This window comes from Ursus maritimus, unplaced genomic scaffold (assembly GCF_017311325.1).
Source record: "Ursus maritimus isolate PB19 unplaced genomic scaffold, ASM1731132v1 scaffold_20, whole genome shotgun sequence".
Lineage (NCBI taxonomy): Eukaryota > Metazoa > Chordata > Mammalia > Carnivora > Ursidae > Ursus > Ursus maritimus.
Genome location: NW_024424453.1, coordinates 33,844,326 through 33,861,058, shown reverse-complemented (window position 1 = coordinate 33,861,058; position 16,733 = coordinate 33,844,326). Strand labels below are relative to the sequence as shown.

The following is a 16,733-nucleotide window of genomic DNA, read 5'->3' as shown; positions in this document are numbered from 1 at the left end:
AATAATTTATAAGAACTAATCCAATGCAGTCCTTTAAAAATTGAAAATGTGTTCTTATGTATTGAGATGAGGATTTTACCAATAGCATTGAAAAATATTTCTAATTCTAATAGGGATTGATCTAGTTTATGTACATTTGCTTATTTAAAACTATCAGAATCCAGAAAATCATTGTGGTTTTGTAGGCTTTTGATTTGTTTGGATGACTTATTGTTTAGGTTATTTTGCAGAATTATTTATTTGCTGATTTATTTATGTATTTCATTATTTATTTATTTGATTATTTAGTAAATTATTTATCTGATGAATTATTAATACATCTTCATGACATGCTTTAAATTATTTATAACTTAATTTTGAGTTTATTGCTTTTAGAGCCTGCATTGTTACTGACTAGTTTTGATTTTTTTCTTTGTGGTTCTTTAAAATTAAAGTATTAGCTCTAAGGCAAAAGTGTATTCATTGCAATGCCCATGGATTTTTTTTTTTTCTTAGTAATTTATGGTAGAGATGAAATTTCATTTATGCATTGTTTAGTTCTAAATCTACCTGTTTAGGGTTACTGATGATAGAATGTTTATGTGTTGTGTGCATACTCATTGTAGAGTCACTTACAAATTAATGATATAGCCTATAGTATGTAAACTGAGATTGAACATGTAAACCTCAGTCCACATTATCCTTTGTATCTCTAAAGGGCAGGTCTGCATTTCTTACTTGCTTTAGAATAACTAAAAGAGTCTTGTTGTTTTATTTTAGAGGCAAATCTGTTTTACTACTGGGATATTTTTAGGAAAGTTCAGAGAAATGAAGTCCGACTTCGATTTGGATCCTTGAAATATAAATTTGACTGATATAGCCTTTATTTTTGAAAATTCTCATTATATGTGTGTTTGGCAAGTAGCATGATGTTGATATAGATTTTTATATCAGTCATAGTGACATATTTAATATCATATCCCTTATGGAAAGTTTTATACAACTTCATTTTAATGAACTAAAATGGACAAGGGCTTTTGTAAATGAAAGCTATAATTTCCCTGACTTTAGCTAATAATTCTCTTATGTAAAGTTTCTATTTCTAACCAAATAAGGTATTTCTTCTTTTGTCTGATTGTATTTGATAAGGTAGTGCAGTTATTACTGCTCTGTCATTGAATGGGTTTAATGAATAGGTTAAGCAGTTGTTTGGGTAAAAGAATGTCAGATGCACAACTTAGTCTTCTGTGTTTGCTTGGAGTGAATTACTGTGTACTTTACAGTTTTAACATTTCAGAGAGAGGCAGCATTGTACAGTTCAAGTTAGGATGCTATTTTTAAATTTAATTTGATTTAATTAATTAATTAATTTTTTTTCGAGAGATAGCATGAGCAGGGGGCGGGATATAGTAAGAGTGGCAGAAGGAAAAGGAGAGAGAATCTTAAGCAGGCTCCGCACCCAGAGCAGAGCCTGATGCGAGGCTTGATTTCATGACCCTGAGATCATGACGAGCTGAAATCAAGAGTCAGACGCTTAACTGACTGAATGAAAAGGAACCCCAGGATGCTATTGAAAAAAGGATGAAAATGGCCTCTGTAGACAGGTTTTACTAGGGAATGTAAATTGTGCATATATATATGTATTATATATATATCTCTCTCCACATTTCTTATTTTGAAATATTGAATATATGAATGTTTAATTGGAATATTGCTTTAGCGTCTTCATATGTTTGCCTTATAGGAAGTGGTTTCATTTGATTTATATACATGGATTTAAAAATGTGTGTATTATACATATCTGTGACTTCTGTTTTGGAGATGAACAACCACAAATACTGTCAGATATGGAATTTTATTTCAAAATGTGCTTCAGTATGCCAATGTGGACTTCTTTTGAAGAAAAAAAGCTGCCTTCTCCAATGTTGAATAAGATCTTACTATGTTAGTTGTCACAATAATATACCCAGCCACACTATCAATATGTATTTGTGGAGTATTAGCTGTGTTATCCAAGTGGTCTTCATTGGAAGATAAACATATGTGCGTGCACACACATATGGAAAATTTTCTTCTGATATCAAAACAATTTTTTAGGACTTGTTTTTGGAAGGAGACATCAGTGGAGATTTTCATAATAATAGCGTTTATTGAGCACTTATGTGCAGGTACAGTGCTTATATGTTTTACATGGATTGTTTTTCTTCACAGTGAGATAAATACATTTATTGTCTTCATTTTATGAATGAGGAAACAGAAACTTGGAGATGTTAAGTAACTTGCTCATTGCCACACACATGGCAGTAAGTGATGGCACTGGGATTAGGACTCATTGAGTCTGACTCTCAAGGGTCTTTCCTAGCCCATTACAGTTTTGCAGTATTAGCCAGTTTTGGGTGTTTTTTTTGTTTTCTGTTTTTTTGTTTTTGAGAATGTGTTTCTTTATTTCTGATAGGTTTCACTTGCTAAGTATATTAACTTTGTGTTGTACTTGGTCATCTTTTCTAAACAGTAGGCAGTACTTAATTTTCTGAATTTTCTGATTTGATTCTTGAATTTTCTGATTTGATTCTTCTTGTAATCCCATATAGTGGATCAGAATTACATAAAAAGAATTTGTGCCTCAGGGAGATTGTATGGTTTTCCTGGTGGTTGTCCAACACTCAGATCTTTGGACTCTTAAGCCTATGGCCATTTCCAGGGCTCTGTTAGGTCAAATCTGATTTCCTTATAAAAATAATGGTATAATCAGGGTTAGACACATATTGTTAAAAGAATGATTAAGAGTCTGATGCCTAAGCTTTTATAGAAATGGCCACAAACGTATTATTAAATTAACTCTAAATATAGTGTTTAGCATACCGTTAAGTATTTTAACCTGTGTAAAAAGGATGAGAAAATAGCCAATTGTAATTTTAAACACTTAAATGTAAGTATTTAAAAGATTCTGTAGAGCCTCCGGGAGTAAGGAAAAATGTTGTGAATTTGGTGTGAGGCTAAGAGAATGGGATCTTTCTATCTGTTTGCTCCCTGAAGACAAAGACAAGCCTTTATCATCCTGGGTCTGAAGCACACAAAAGACAACAGAAAACAGGTGAGCGATGGATAGCAGTAGAGTTTGGGTGATGTTGGTGTGAGTGCCATAGGTAGTTGCATTTGTATGAACAATAGGGAACGGTGTGAATCAAAGTTTTTTTTTTTTTTTTTTAGATTTTATTTATTTATTCGGCAGAGATAGAGACAGCCAGGGAGAGAGGGAACACAAGCAGGGGGAGTGGGAGAGGAAGAAGCAGGCTCATAGCGGAGGAGCCTGATGTGGGGCTCGATCCCATAATGCCAGGATCACGCCCTGAGCCAAAGGCAGATGCCCAACCGCTGTGCCACCCAGGCGCCCCCAAAGTTTTTAAGTTAGCGTTTCCAAGTGAATAATTGTTACATCATGAAATACTCAAAATCTGTGATGTAGATAATATGAAATACTGTAATAGCTAGGATGACCATATAATTTATCTTCCAATTCAGGACTCACTATTACTAGTGTGATAGTAATATCTCACATGCCTATTGAGTAATTTCTAATACCCTTATAAAACATATATTTAAGAAGAATCTTAATTCATGTACAGTAACTTTAAAAATGTTTGATTTTGTGGTAAAACCGACTTCTTTTGCCAGTATTTATATGTTTTTGTTAGGCAACCAAGGCAGGTTGTGGCTATGACTTTTATCTAGTGTGACTGATGTTTCACAGCTTTTGGAGCTTATTTTCAAGGTAAAAGTAAAGAGGTATTACTATTGGGAATGGAAATATGAGGATGGTAAAGTTGCTCATGGTATAGTAGAGAGTCCTAAAATTTCTCTTCTTATCATACCTTAGAGGATTTTCTGTGCTCATTTTGCCTTGTAAATCTTTTTTTTTTAAATTTTTTATTATGTTAGTCACCATATAGTACATCATTAGTTTTTGATGTAGTGTTCCATGATTCATCGTTTGCATATAACACCCAGTGCTCCATACAATATGTGCCCTCCTTAATGCCTTGTAAATCTTTTTGGCATCTTTAACGTTGTACTGAAAACTAATCCTGTTTGTTCTACCTTCCAAATTTATAATTTTATGTTGGATGATCCAGTGTTTTCCCCCGCCCCCGAAAAAATCCATGTTACGTGTCATATGTATTGATGTGTTCGCAGTTTTGCCAAATATTTTTAAAAACAACTGTTTTTCCTTGGTGAAATTTTGTATAGGAAAATAGGAATCTCTAGAAAAGGTGTTTTTTTGTCTTTTAGTTTTTGTTTTTTTGTAGTTTTCTTTTTAATTCCCTCTTGACAGGTATTTATCTAAAATGACATGTTACATTATTAAAGTCATAATTAGATTATTAAAGATCCAGTTTATTTGCCTTTAGAGCATAGACGATTTGTTAAGTCGAACCAGGTAATCACACTGACATATTTGTGTTTGTGCACTAAAAAAAAAAAAATAAAAATAAATAAATCTTGTGCAATAATTCTTATTCATTCATATATATATAATATCAGAACTCTTTTTGTTCAGAAGGGCCTAGTATGCCTGGTAACAAAGGAAGAGCTTTCTTATATTTTGCCTTCAGTTTGTCACAGTATAAAGTACTTCATAAAATACTACTATAGTTGTAAGAGTAGTAACATAACTTATATGTTGGCTCTGAGAGTAGCTCCTTTATAATTATGGCAAGTGAAGGTACAGCCAAAGGTCACGTTAAACACAAAATTTCTTTCACACCTCGTCTGTTTTGTGGATAGCATGTGAAGTACTGTGGGCCCCTGCACTGATACTTTAAGAGAGCAACCCAAGGTTGTTCCTGTGGAAGTGTTTCAAATACCTTTCTCCCTAACCTCCCATGTGGTTGCTAAATTTGGCATGAATGTATATTTGAATCCTGGGCTAATTAAATAGAACCTTATTAAATTTAGAGTTTGCAGAATAAAAAAGGGGACTCATACAGTAAGGATTTCTTGGGGCACTAAATAATACTGACATATGAGTCTTTAATAATACTGAATATTACAAATGCAGTATCTTAGTGTTGATGTTGCTCAGTGAAACAGTGAACACCAAACAACATGCAACAACAAAATAAAATGCACATCAATGAAATTATTTAAGCTTGACATGCCTATACATATACAATTTATTGATTATATTCTATTTTTGACTTTAATTTGGCTAAGAGAATATTAAAAAGATTATATATAGGAAAGCTTTCTATTAAAAATTATAAAGAGGATTACATATGATCTAGAGTGGTTATCAAATCTCTTTAAGTCATTCTCTTTACACAATATAAAAAAAAATATGGGCCACAGAAAGGATATTTGGAAGAGGATGAAATTGGCAAGTTAACAATTTTTTGTATAATCGATGTGTTTCTTTATGTTTTTGAAACACTTTTTTTCTATTGTTTTTCCCATTATAGTATGCTCTTTGCTGTAAGACTTCTAGAGTAATGATTTCTAAATAAGAGCGTGCTGCCTTAAAAGGGGAATTTTGGAAATTATGCTTGTGTTTGTCACAATATTGTTGGAGTGTTTTTGGCATGTAATGGATGTAGCTCAGGGATGCTACATATCCTACAATGCATGGAACAGTCTCAGACTGCAAAAGATTGTCCTGAGTACCATGTAACTTTTCCGTGTGCTTGCTTAAATTCTCTTCAGAGATAAAGTAACAATACTTTCATGTATAATAATACTGACAACTTTTTGTGAGGTGTTACATGAAGAATCTTAAACTTGAGGGGAAGTTTGTGTGGAGGGGAAGCTTAAGGAGAATAAAGAAATCCTCTCAAAATTCTATAATTTATTTCACACATTCTTTCCATATCCTGGTTTATATATAGCATTTCTAACTAGAATTTTAGTTGAAAAGTTTTCAGTTCAGTAATGCAGTTTACTGGAGGCTCAAAAATACTGATTGCAAGATATTTAAGACTTTTGTAACAATAAACTGAATTTTAAATTAATGGAACTCATTGAATTTTATTAATAAGGATTGTTTAAAGATATTTCATAATTGCCATCCTAAATATTAAAATTTCATTTTTTAGAATGATAATAAATGTGTTGTCAAAATTATATTTTATGTTGTCTAGTGTTCAGTATTATTTTGATACCATTCCAGGAGTTTATCATATAACTTCTCTGTAACTTCTTATAATACATTTCTTTATTTACTATTTTCTATTTTAGGAAGATGTAGTCTCTATTATATTTTTAAGTACTAGAGACTTAATGTATACATGCCTTGACAATGTGGTGGTATTACTGGGATATATTTTAACTACACTGTAACATGTCTTAGCATAGGTAATTGTTTGACACTGCACTTAAAAATAAAACCCAGGTCAGTTGCACTAACACCGTATTTCATAATTTTTTCCATTTGAACAGTATGTAATTTGTCTTGGCATTTTAATCTTTATTTCATTTAAGCTTCTATCTTTATCCTCACATTAAATGAATTTTTGTCTGTAATCACTTAACACTAATTTTTATTCTAGAGTTCTCCTATACTGCTCCTTTTTTCATTTTCTTGTACTTCTTATGGAGAATGACTTCTTTTCTCTCTTAGATCTAAATTTATTTACTGTATATAGGTGTGAATATGTGACTGTTTTATTCTTCCTTCTTAAGTAGCTATGCCTAAGCATTTGTTTAATGAAGTGACTATTTTGATATAAATTAATTTTGTTTTTCATTAATATTATGGTTAGGGAATTAATAGTGTTTTTTTAAAAAAACTTTCTATGTGTAGTTTGATTTTATTATCTCAGAACTTCATTTCAGGATAGTACAGAGAACAAAAGGGGCATAGGATCTGGTGGGATTGAGAACCATTGTTGTAGAAATGTGTGCTTATTCCTCATAGCTCTTCCAACTCATGCTCTTCCAGATTAAACTGGAGCTTCTATCAAAACTAACAATTCGTGTAGAATTAAATACTTAAGCATTAAACACTCTTCTAGTTGGGAATATGGGGACTTACTCTGATTTCTTTGATATTTTTGTAAATGAAAATTAACTGCATAGGAAGTATATGTAATAATGGTGTTGAAAAAGGAGATTTTATTTTGTCCATAAGATACCCAGAGAGAGTGGGCATAGCTTTTCACTTAAAATTTGAAAAATAACTAATGCTAATTAATCAATTTGGGGGGATTCTGAAATTGATGAGTGATAAAATCATTTAGAACCATTTTGAACTGTTGTTTATATCTCTAAATCATTCTCTCACTTCATAGAAACTATACCGTTCCATTTTGTTATTGGTTTCTTAAATAAAACCTAATTATAAAATAATCCAGTTAAACCCTTTTATGAGTGAAAATATGTGTGTATGCATGCATTTTTTATATAGATTACATGGTTTTATCTTCAAAGTGACACTATTTCTAATGCATATGAACATAACTTTAGAGATGAACGTGTAACAGTTTCACAGTCATTTATTGGTTTAATGTAGAGACTCATCTGAAGACTAACAGCCATTGTCATGGGGTTTCCCTCCAGCCTCACAGGCATCTTTGCCTAGGCAAAGAGTACTTGCTTCTAATTGCTTCCTCTAGTATTGTTTACTGTGGTTACTGTTTCTTTAGCTGCTACTGCCGATTTCATTCATGCTGTGAGGTACTGAAGTGATCTAGAAGGTCAAGGATTTGATACCCTCTGAGGTTGGATAGCTTTGCTCTGGTCCTTATCTGCTATTGCAACTCATTGTCTTTTTTTCTGGCTTCACTTCCTTATGCACACATACATCTTAGGAAGGATTAAAATGCCCTTATTTTACTCTCAGACTTGATTAATAGTTTGGTTGTAGGTAATTTTCTTTTAGAATTTTGAAGGCTTTGGTTCACAGCATTCAGTGTTGCTTCAAAGAACTCCATGGTCTTTTCCCCTCCACCACATTGTTTTCTGCTGTGCATGACCTGTTTTTATTATTCTGAAAGCTTTTAGAATCTTTATCTCTGAATTTTTATGATGGTGTGTCTTGGAATGGATCTTATTCATTGTTTATACTGGGACTTGAGAGGATCCTTTCATTCTGGAAGCAAGTCTTTTTCAGTTTGAGTAAGTCACCTTGAATTAATTCATCCTCCTGTTTGTTAGTGTTTTTCTAGTTATTTTATTTGGAGATTTGTCACCAGAGTAGTAGAGGTGGCATGTGTGAGGCTGAATGTTACTGAACTGTGGACAAAATAGTTTGCTCCTCCTATCTTTTTTTTTTTTTAAGATATATTTATTTATTTGAGAGAGATAGTGTGCATGGGGCGGAGGGGAGGGAGAGCGAGAATCCCAGGCAGACTCCCCACTGAACGTGGAGCTCCACATATCATGACCTGAGCCTAAATCAAGAGTCGGATGTTTAACCAACTGAGCCACCCAGGTACCCCTCCTCACAGTCTTTTATGATAAATTCTCTGATGAGTTATTTCCCTTGATATGCTATTTTGCAAAAAATTTGAGATCTCTTTAGGGTTTGGGAAGGAGAGGAAATCAGCTTATCTGCTTAATCTTTTTTGAATCAATCTTCTTATGTGCTGTTTGCTCTGTACCTCTTTTCCTGGCTAACTTATCCTGCAAGATGCAGCTCTCAAAAGCTTTCTCTGATTTTTCAGTGATACCACCTCACCTTCCACAAATCTTTGTAGAGCACTTATTGTACCATGTTGCAATAAAAACAGGAGTTGTCCTATTTTTGCCAATATTTCAATACAAAAATAGTATTTCTTGAATGAAAACATGAACAAAATATAGAAATGAGATAAATAATAGGCAGCAACAGTACAGTTTTGTCAGAAGAATTGTAGTTATTTCTTATTTTAATCCTATTTTAATTATTGTTTGATAAAAAAATAAAAATGGAGATTTACTTTTAGTAAAATGTTAATACTGTTAGTGTCCTGTGGTAATCAAATTAATGTCTTTATATTGAGGCTAAAGTACAAAGTAGTCATGAGAGTTTCAATGTAAGGGAGCATCTTTTTTAAGGATTTGATTAGGAACTAAGCTATAAGATGTTTAAAAAAACAACTAGTGAAGAGTTGTATATTAAGGGGAGTACAACAAAATCGTAGGAAAGAGACAAGAATGGAGAAAAATTCTTGTCTTTTTGGTTAACATAGTATTCTAATAATTTCAAATAATAAATTGAAAATTCTAAGAAAACAGGATATACTTGTTTTGCGAAAACTTGCCATATCCATAGACAAAAACATCTGAATTAGCACATGAGTTTGTTAAAAGACCTTCTTGTTCTCTTGAATTCAAGTTTCACAATCAGAATTACCGGTGATCTCTTTCTGGAATATTTTCCTTTGATCATAATTTTGTTTTGTTTTATTAATTTTAAGTTTAATGGTAGGAAATAAAGTTTTATTTATTTATTTTTTTAAAAAAGATTTTATTTATTTATTCGACAGAGATAGAGACAGCCAGCAAGAGAGGGAACACAAGCAGGGGGAGTGGGAGAGGAAGAAGCAGGCTCATAGCAGAAGAGCCTGATGTGGGGCTCGATCCCATAACGCCGGGATCACACGCTGAGCCGAAGGGAGACGCTTATCGACTGAGCCACCCAGGCGCCCCGGAAATAAAGTTTTAATTTAAACTATTTGACTCATGACTCCTGTTTTCATACAGGTTAAAATAAATCAATCAGGGGTACCTGGTGGCTCATTCGGTCAAGCGTTTGGCTCTTGATTTCAGCTCAGGTCATGATCTCAGGGTCCTGGGATTGAGCCCTGCTCAGTGGGGAGTCTGCTTGTCTCCCTCTCCCTCTGTGCCCCCCAACCATATGTGAGCACACGTGCTCTCTCTCAAATAAATAAATCTTTAAAAAGAAAAGTAAATTAATCAGGAATATGTACTGAGTACATTGAAGTCCCTGGTTGGTGTGAAGGCAAGTTGAAGAGGTATTCAGTTTTGAGAAGGTGTGCTTTCTTAAGATGTATACACATAAGGAGTGGCAGATACAAAGTTCAGCAAGATGAGAAATGTCTCAAAATTTTATATGGTTACCCAGATGGGATTTAGAGTAATTTAGCTATCTTTAGTAGAATGTTGACATATTCTTAAGTTATATCTTAGGCATGTTGTATGTAAAAGCAATAAGGATTAATAACTTGATGATGTTACTTATTTTTAATATTTAATATTTATCTCTTATTTTAGTCCATAGACCCTCTATCTTTAGGGCCTAGTCATCGTTCTCCATGAGTTTGTCAGCTAATGAGAAATGTTCTTAAAATTACATAGAATTATTCTTGGAATATTGCATTTTTCACCCATTTGTTCAAATATACGTATATTCTATAGGATATATGTTATGCTATTATTATTATATATATTACATTGTTATCATATTCATGTACTATTAGAATGTTTTTATAAAATCATTCAAGTTTCAGAAATTAAGGTTACTCCAAAAATGGTAGGTGGTGATTTTTTCGCTGTGTGGTAATCTTTTGTTTCATAAAGCAGGGTTTGACTTACTTGTTTTGTGTCCATGTATTTTTATTTAAATTCAGTATTCATATTTTTTCAACAGTCATTTCAGGATAAAGTTAGATATTTTTTCATTCAAATTCACTAATTTTTTTCTATCTTGTAATTCATTTGTGGTTTCATGAAAATTTATTTTCAGGTATTCCAGTTTCACATATACACTGTCTCTATTACCCATCTCCCACAGTTTCTCCCATCTCCTTTTCTTATCTTTTATTTTGTATCCCACTTCATGTGGTAGATGACACAGAACCCAGTACACACAAGAAATGTTACGAAAACTCAAATTAAGTGCAGAAAGGTCTTATAGAGAAAAAAATGTAATTATGTTATTGTGTAAACTTTTACAGTGGTGTCTAGCAAGCTAGAACTGCTTAACAGATGTGATTGCTTCATTGTTTCAAATTTATGCCAATCAGAGTTGATAGGATTTGATCACATTGTAGTGGATTTATGAGATTAATTACAATATTGCATGACATACTTCAGATAGAAAACATCAATATAAGTTGAATATGATTTCTCGTGTAAGATAACAAGCCAGTAATTCTTTAAATCAGATGGTTTCTACTTTGTGGGAATATTTATCAGGTTTTTTTTTGTGAAAATTAACAGTAACTTTGATATTTCTTCATGATGACAAAAAAAGTATATTAAACTTTTGTTTTAGTGTACAAATGTGATTGTAAATGAGAGGCATCTTGTTTCTATTTAGTTATAGATGACCTGCCAAATTTCCAAAGGCCTGTAAAGGAATGAGGTTGAACTTAAAAGAAATTTGACTGCACAAAATTTTAACACAAGGTAAAAAGCTTGTCATCGTGGTACTGACTTCTTTAGAGTAAGGTTTCATTAAGTAAGTCTAAAGGCTTACTAGGAATTACCCCCTCCCCTTCCCTCCCCCCTCCCTCCACTCTTCTTTCCTTCCTTCTTTCCTTCCTTCTTTCCTTCCTTCTTTCCTTCCTTCTTTCCTTCCTCCCTTCCTCCCTTCCTCCCTTCCTCCCTTCCTCCCTTCCTCCCTTCCTCCCTTCCTTCCTTCCTTCCTTCCTAACAGGTAGAAGTTTAATATCTCACATAAACAAAGAAAATGAAAAAGAACACATTCACTAATAAAGCGAAAATATCCCCCATGGAAGTTAGAGCCAAGGAATGGGAGTCAGGTTCTCAATCAAGCCTGTTTGGTCTAACAATAAATGATAAAACCAGTTATTTAAAAACCCCTGGTAAGATTGTTTTTAACTTTACTTAGGGAGTCTACCTGGTGGAATCCCTCAGTTCAATTTTGAGATAAAAGCGTGGACTCTCTTGAGAACTTGGTTTGAAAATGTTACGAAGTCAGGGGCGCCTGGGTGGCACAGCGGTTAAGCGTCTGCCTTCGGCTCAGGGCGTGATCCCGGCGTTATGAGATCGAGCCCCACATCAGGCTCTTCTGCTATGAGCCTGCTTCTTCCTCTCCCACTCCCCCTGCTTGTGTTCCCTCTCTTGCTGGCTGTCTCTGTCTCTGTCAAATAAATAAATAAAATCTTTAAAAAAAAAAAAAAAAAAAAAAAGAAAATGTTACGAAGTCAAATCATTTGTGAAAAGAGGGTAGAATTTTTAGTTTCTTAAATAGGAATTTAACATTTTTAGGATATGGAGACTAGCCAAACCAGTGATTTTTAAGGTAGATAGACCTTCATGTTTCGGGTAAGGATATTGTAAAATCTTTTTAATTTTTTTCAGAAGAAAATTATTTACATCATGGCTTAGATTTAAAATACTTAAGAAATATTCAAATATTTACAGAAGTACAGAGGATAAATAGAACAGGCAACCTTGTATTTACCATGCAGAATTAATATTGTTAACGTTTGCTGTATATATATTTTAAAAGCATTTTAAAATCCTTCCTTTCACAGATTACCTCCATCTTGAAATTGGTTTATATCCTTCCTGCCCATGTTTTTAGACAACTAGTGCATTTATGTGTTCATCAACATTGAGTGTTCTCACTAAATTAGAATATTTATGTAGTTTGCTTTTTAAAACTCCTTTTTACCCAACATTGTTTCTGACCTGTTCCTTCTGTTTTTACATCTGATGTATTAATTTTAACTGTTCTCTAATACTTCATGATAGGACAATGTCAGTACCACAGTTTGTGTATTTCCCATTTGATGGACATTTAAGGGTCAGGATACTTTGCACAGACTTTTTCCACGGATACTCATGTGGCTCTGCAGGGCTCAGTGTTTTCAGCACATGGGACAAGTTGCTGTCATCTCTTAGAGCATTGTATCTGGGTTCTGGTATTAGGCAGCACCCTCAGGTGGTTTGGAGCCGCTAGAGCTGTGCATTGCTTCATCCTTTCTTGCTGAAGTTCTTCTGCGGTTAAAAGCCAATTGCAAAGAAGCCTGCCTACAATCTTGTTATGCCGCTCTTTTTAGAAAACATTCTTCTATCCTTTCCCCCACTCTCTTTGTAAAAACATAAAATAGGTTTTTGGTGTTTGTTTGAAAAAGATGCCCTTTGCTGTATTTTCCACTTTTCACATTTTTATTTTATTTTAACCTGTGGGAGGCTGGGACCTATGTTGTTTGGGGTTTATTTTTCCATTGTAACAGGTATACTGGGTCTTTGTGCATAAATAAGACATGGTTTTGCTTAATATGAACAATATGATTTTGTGCCCAGATAGTTATATAACTGTTTCAAGTTACTTACTTTGAAATATTGAAAATGATACAGTCTTATTTGTGAATATTTTGGAATTTTATTTTTAGAGATTATTTGAAAATTTTATAATCTAAATTACATTTGGCTCGAATTTATATTATAATTTTCATTAGTCAGGCTTTATTTTAATGCATTTTACATTTTGGTAGAAGTCATGTATTTAAAAGTGTACTTAAACATATATTAAACACTTAAGATGTGGATTGTGATGCATTCTAGCCGTTGAAGAGGAAGCTGTTGGTTTATGAAATTCTTGGACTGTGTGCCCAGCAGCTTGAAGCTGCCTCATACAAGGCTAAATATTAGAATATTAATGTTATTAACCCTTTCACTGAAAGTATTTCTTCTTGAAATAAAAAAGATTGAATAAATTACTAGGTCTGCATCATTTTCTTGCATATCAGTAGTTTCAGAAAGCTGAAAAATGTTGATGCTGTGTAATAAACAGATGCTGCTTTAACAATGCAATACATTATGTACCAAAAATGATCTCTGTTTTAATCATAGATGCTGATTTAATGAGACAAGACTAGCTTACATCAAAAATGGATTTAGGATCTAATTTTTTTTTTTTTTCACTCTGTGTTTTTTCTACATAATTAATAGGGACACCTTTTAACATCATTGTCAAAATTTTTGGGAGTATTTCTTTGATTTTTACATGTATTTTCTTTTTTGAATTCCTAGTAGTATGTAACTGTCTCATAAACCCATTCAAAATAGGAAAATAATTTTAAAGAAGATGCCTCATCTTGCCCTGCATTAAGTTTGTTTTGAGTGAAAAAAATCTTATATGTTGTTTTAAGGTTTCTACCTTTTTTTGAGGGAAGAGTGTATAATTTTTAATAACTTCTGGGAGAGTTTTAGGGGAGACAGTCCATGAATTGACTGTTGTGAGATGGTAATGCTTGAGGTTTAAAGTCTCTTTGATGCAGTGTGCTTAGGTTGCTGTCCACAGAGTCACTGGAACCTTTTCTAATCTATGAGAGAGAGAGCTCTTCACTAGGCTCTACTTTCATTTCCACTTCACTTGATTTTATTCCCTCAAACTCAACTGCAGTTGCTGACTTTGAGCTCTTAAATTCTTTTGCATCTGGATTGTACGTCTTGATTGACAAATTTGCCTTTGCATATGGTCAGATAATTCTATATTTGGAAAAATACTCCTATTGTGTGTTTTATTCCATTGAACCTAGCAGAGTTAAATGTAGTTTGGATGCATAGGGAAGAATTAATGATTGGAAGATACAGAGTTGGTAAATTATTTATTCTGGCCCCGAGGAAGCCGAAAAGCTGAGTGAAAGACTAATAAATCATTTGTGGTAGTGCTGGTTGTCACTTCCAATTATTTTAGACGGTTTTGTGATAAACTGCAGCACCTGCTAGATATCTGCACGCCCTCCCTTGATGCTGGTGGTGCAGCTTGTGTAGTCGATTATCAGAGGCAAGTTTGTGTAAAGTTTATTTAGGTTGGAAAGGAAATTGCTCTTTTTAAGTCAGTTTTGTTGCCTTTTCTCATTGTTTTGATTGCTGTGGAAGGATTTGTGTGACAAGGCAGGGAATCTGGAATGTACATACCACTTTAGCCAGGGGAGACTATCTTTATCTTTTGTTAAATTAAATACTTGAAGGAGTGAGCTTCTTTGTTATTCCCAGACTAATTAAAAACTACTTCTACGGAGATGATTAGTATGCTAAAGATCAAATCATCTTTTTGATACCACACCATTTAATGGAGAACCACTGCTGCTGTTTGACCAGACCTTTTTTCATCATTCTTTGTTTTTAATGGCTGAAGCTTTGAAACCAGTAGCCCTAAAAGGTATTGAGGTCCTTCTTTGCATTGGTTCTAAACTCAGCTGCTGAGATCCTTGGAGGCATAAAAGAACTTGAAAGAAAGCTTAGCCTAGACTTGTCTGGTTCTAACAGTAATGAAATACTATTTCTCTAAAATTCCTTCGGATATAAACTGTGGACATCATATAAGGTGCATGCTTGGGATTATGGTCAGTTCTTTTGTTTCCATCAGAGTTTAATAATTGTTTATTATTTTGTTCCCAGAGCACAAAAAAAGTTTAACAGATCAGAATAACTTTGTTTTCATTGAGATTTTCAGGTTTTAATATAAAAATATGGGATATTTGAGAGGACTCATATATAAAAAATAATCTTGATAACTGTTTTGTATTCATGCAGTCACATTTTAACTTACCAATTTATTTCTCTTTATAAACTTTTATTAAGCTCATGTGTACCTGCTCTCTGGGAACAACTACTGTTAGTTATAACTAATTCTTTCTTAGTTTAGCAGGTGCATGTACCATTCTAAGCATTTTACATAAATTAACTCATTTCAGTACTATAAGGTATTTACTTACTGTTCTTATCCTTATTTTACAGAGGACCCTTATGGAGTGATAAGGCCATAGTGATTTCATTTTTCCTTTGAAGTCTATACAAGGAGGGAAGTGTTTATGATAAATCTTATTAATTAGGCTTGAAATTTCAATCCAAATAGTGTAATAATAAATATCATTTATCAAACATTTAAATTTGTTTGGTATTATAAGTATTATTTTACTTTTATTCCTTCATAATTCATCATTATTCTTATGATGAAGAAATTGAAGCTTAAAGAGATTGAACGGCTTTTCTTGGGTTAAGAAGCAGTTTAGAGGCTGAGGAGCTAGGATTTGAATCAAGATATGACTGCCTCTGTACTCTATTTAGTGGTTATAAATCCTAGTCCTGATAGTCTATTGTTTGGTAAGCAATAGAAAGTGGGGAGGAACGTGGCTAGTGGCTACTCAGGCAACTCGAGAGCTTTTCCAGAAGTGGGCTCAGTGTTGCTAGATCTAGTGGGGTATTTTGTGTTTTTTGTTTTTTGAGGGAAATTAAAAATCTAGATCTTTTGGGGCACCTGAGTGTCTCAGTTAAGTGTCCGACTCTTGATCTCAGCCCAGGTCTTGATCTCAGGGTTGTGAGTTCAAGCCCCATATTGGGCTCCATGTGAAATGTTCAGATTTTTAAATCTTGGCAGTTTATTCAGGTTGAATTGTTTGCCTGCTGGGTGTGAATGCCATTTTGTGACCTTTGCATATTACTTTTGGTAGAATTTATTTTAACCATAAGTTTGCCTTTTCTAACTTTATACAATTCAAAAGTAGTAAGAGTCTATGAAAGAGTATTAATAGGATAGTATCAGTAAAATTTCATACCTTGGGGATTAAGAAGCTAGATGAGACATAATTATTCATTATTTTAGTAATTTTGTATAGTTTGTGATATACCTCAGATGAGTTTCAGTTGAGTTTAGATTTCAGATTATCATGGGATGCTATTAATTTAAATACGCTCTAGCACAGAACGTAAAATCAAAGAATAAAAAAAGTAAAATTAGAATGTTGAAAATTTGAGCAGGTATTAAAATCTGTAAATGTTAATTGAAGCTCCCTCAATGCTGTACCTTTGGTAACAAATCCTATTATTCCCTCCTT

The 16,733-nt window shown here is 33.3% G+C and overlaps 1 protein-coding gene across 3 annotated transcripts in view; it reads left to right on the top strand.

The window, feature by feature from the left end:
* The window catches only part of TBC1D5 (TBC1 domain family member 5), a 571,386-nt gene that overhangs the window by 52,432 nt on the left and 502,221 nt on the right, over positions 1-16,733 (top strand). The gene's annotated exons all lie outside the window — the stretch shown is intronic.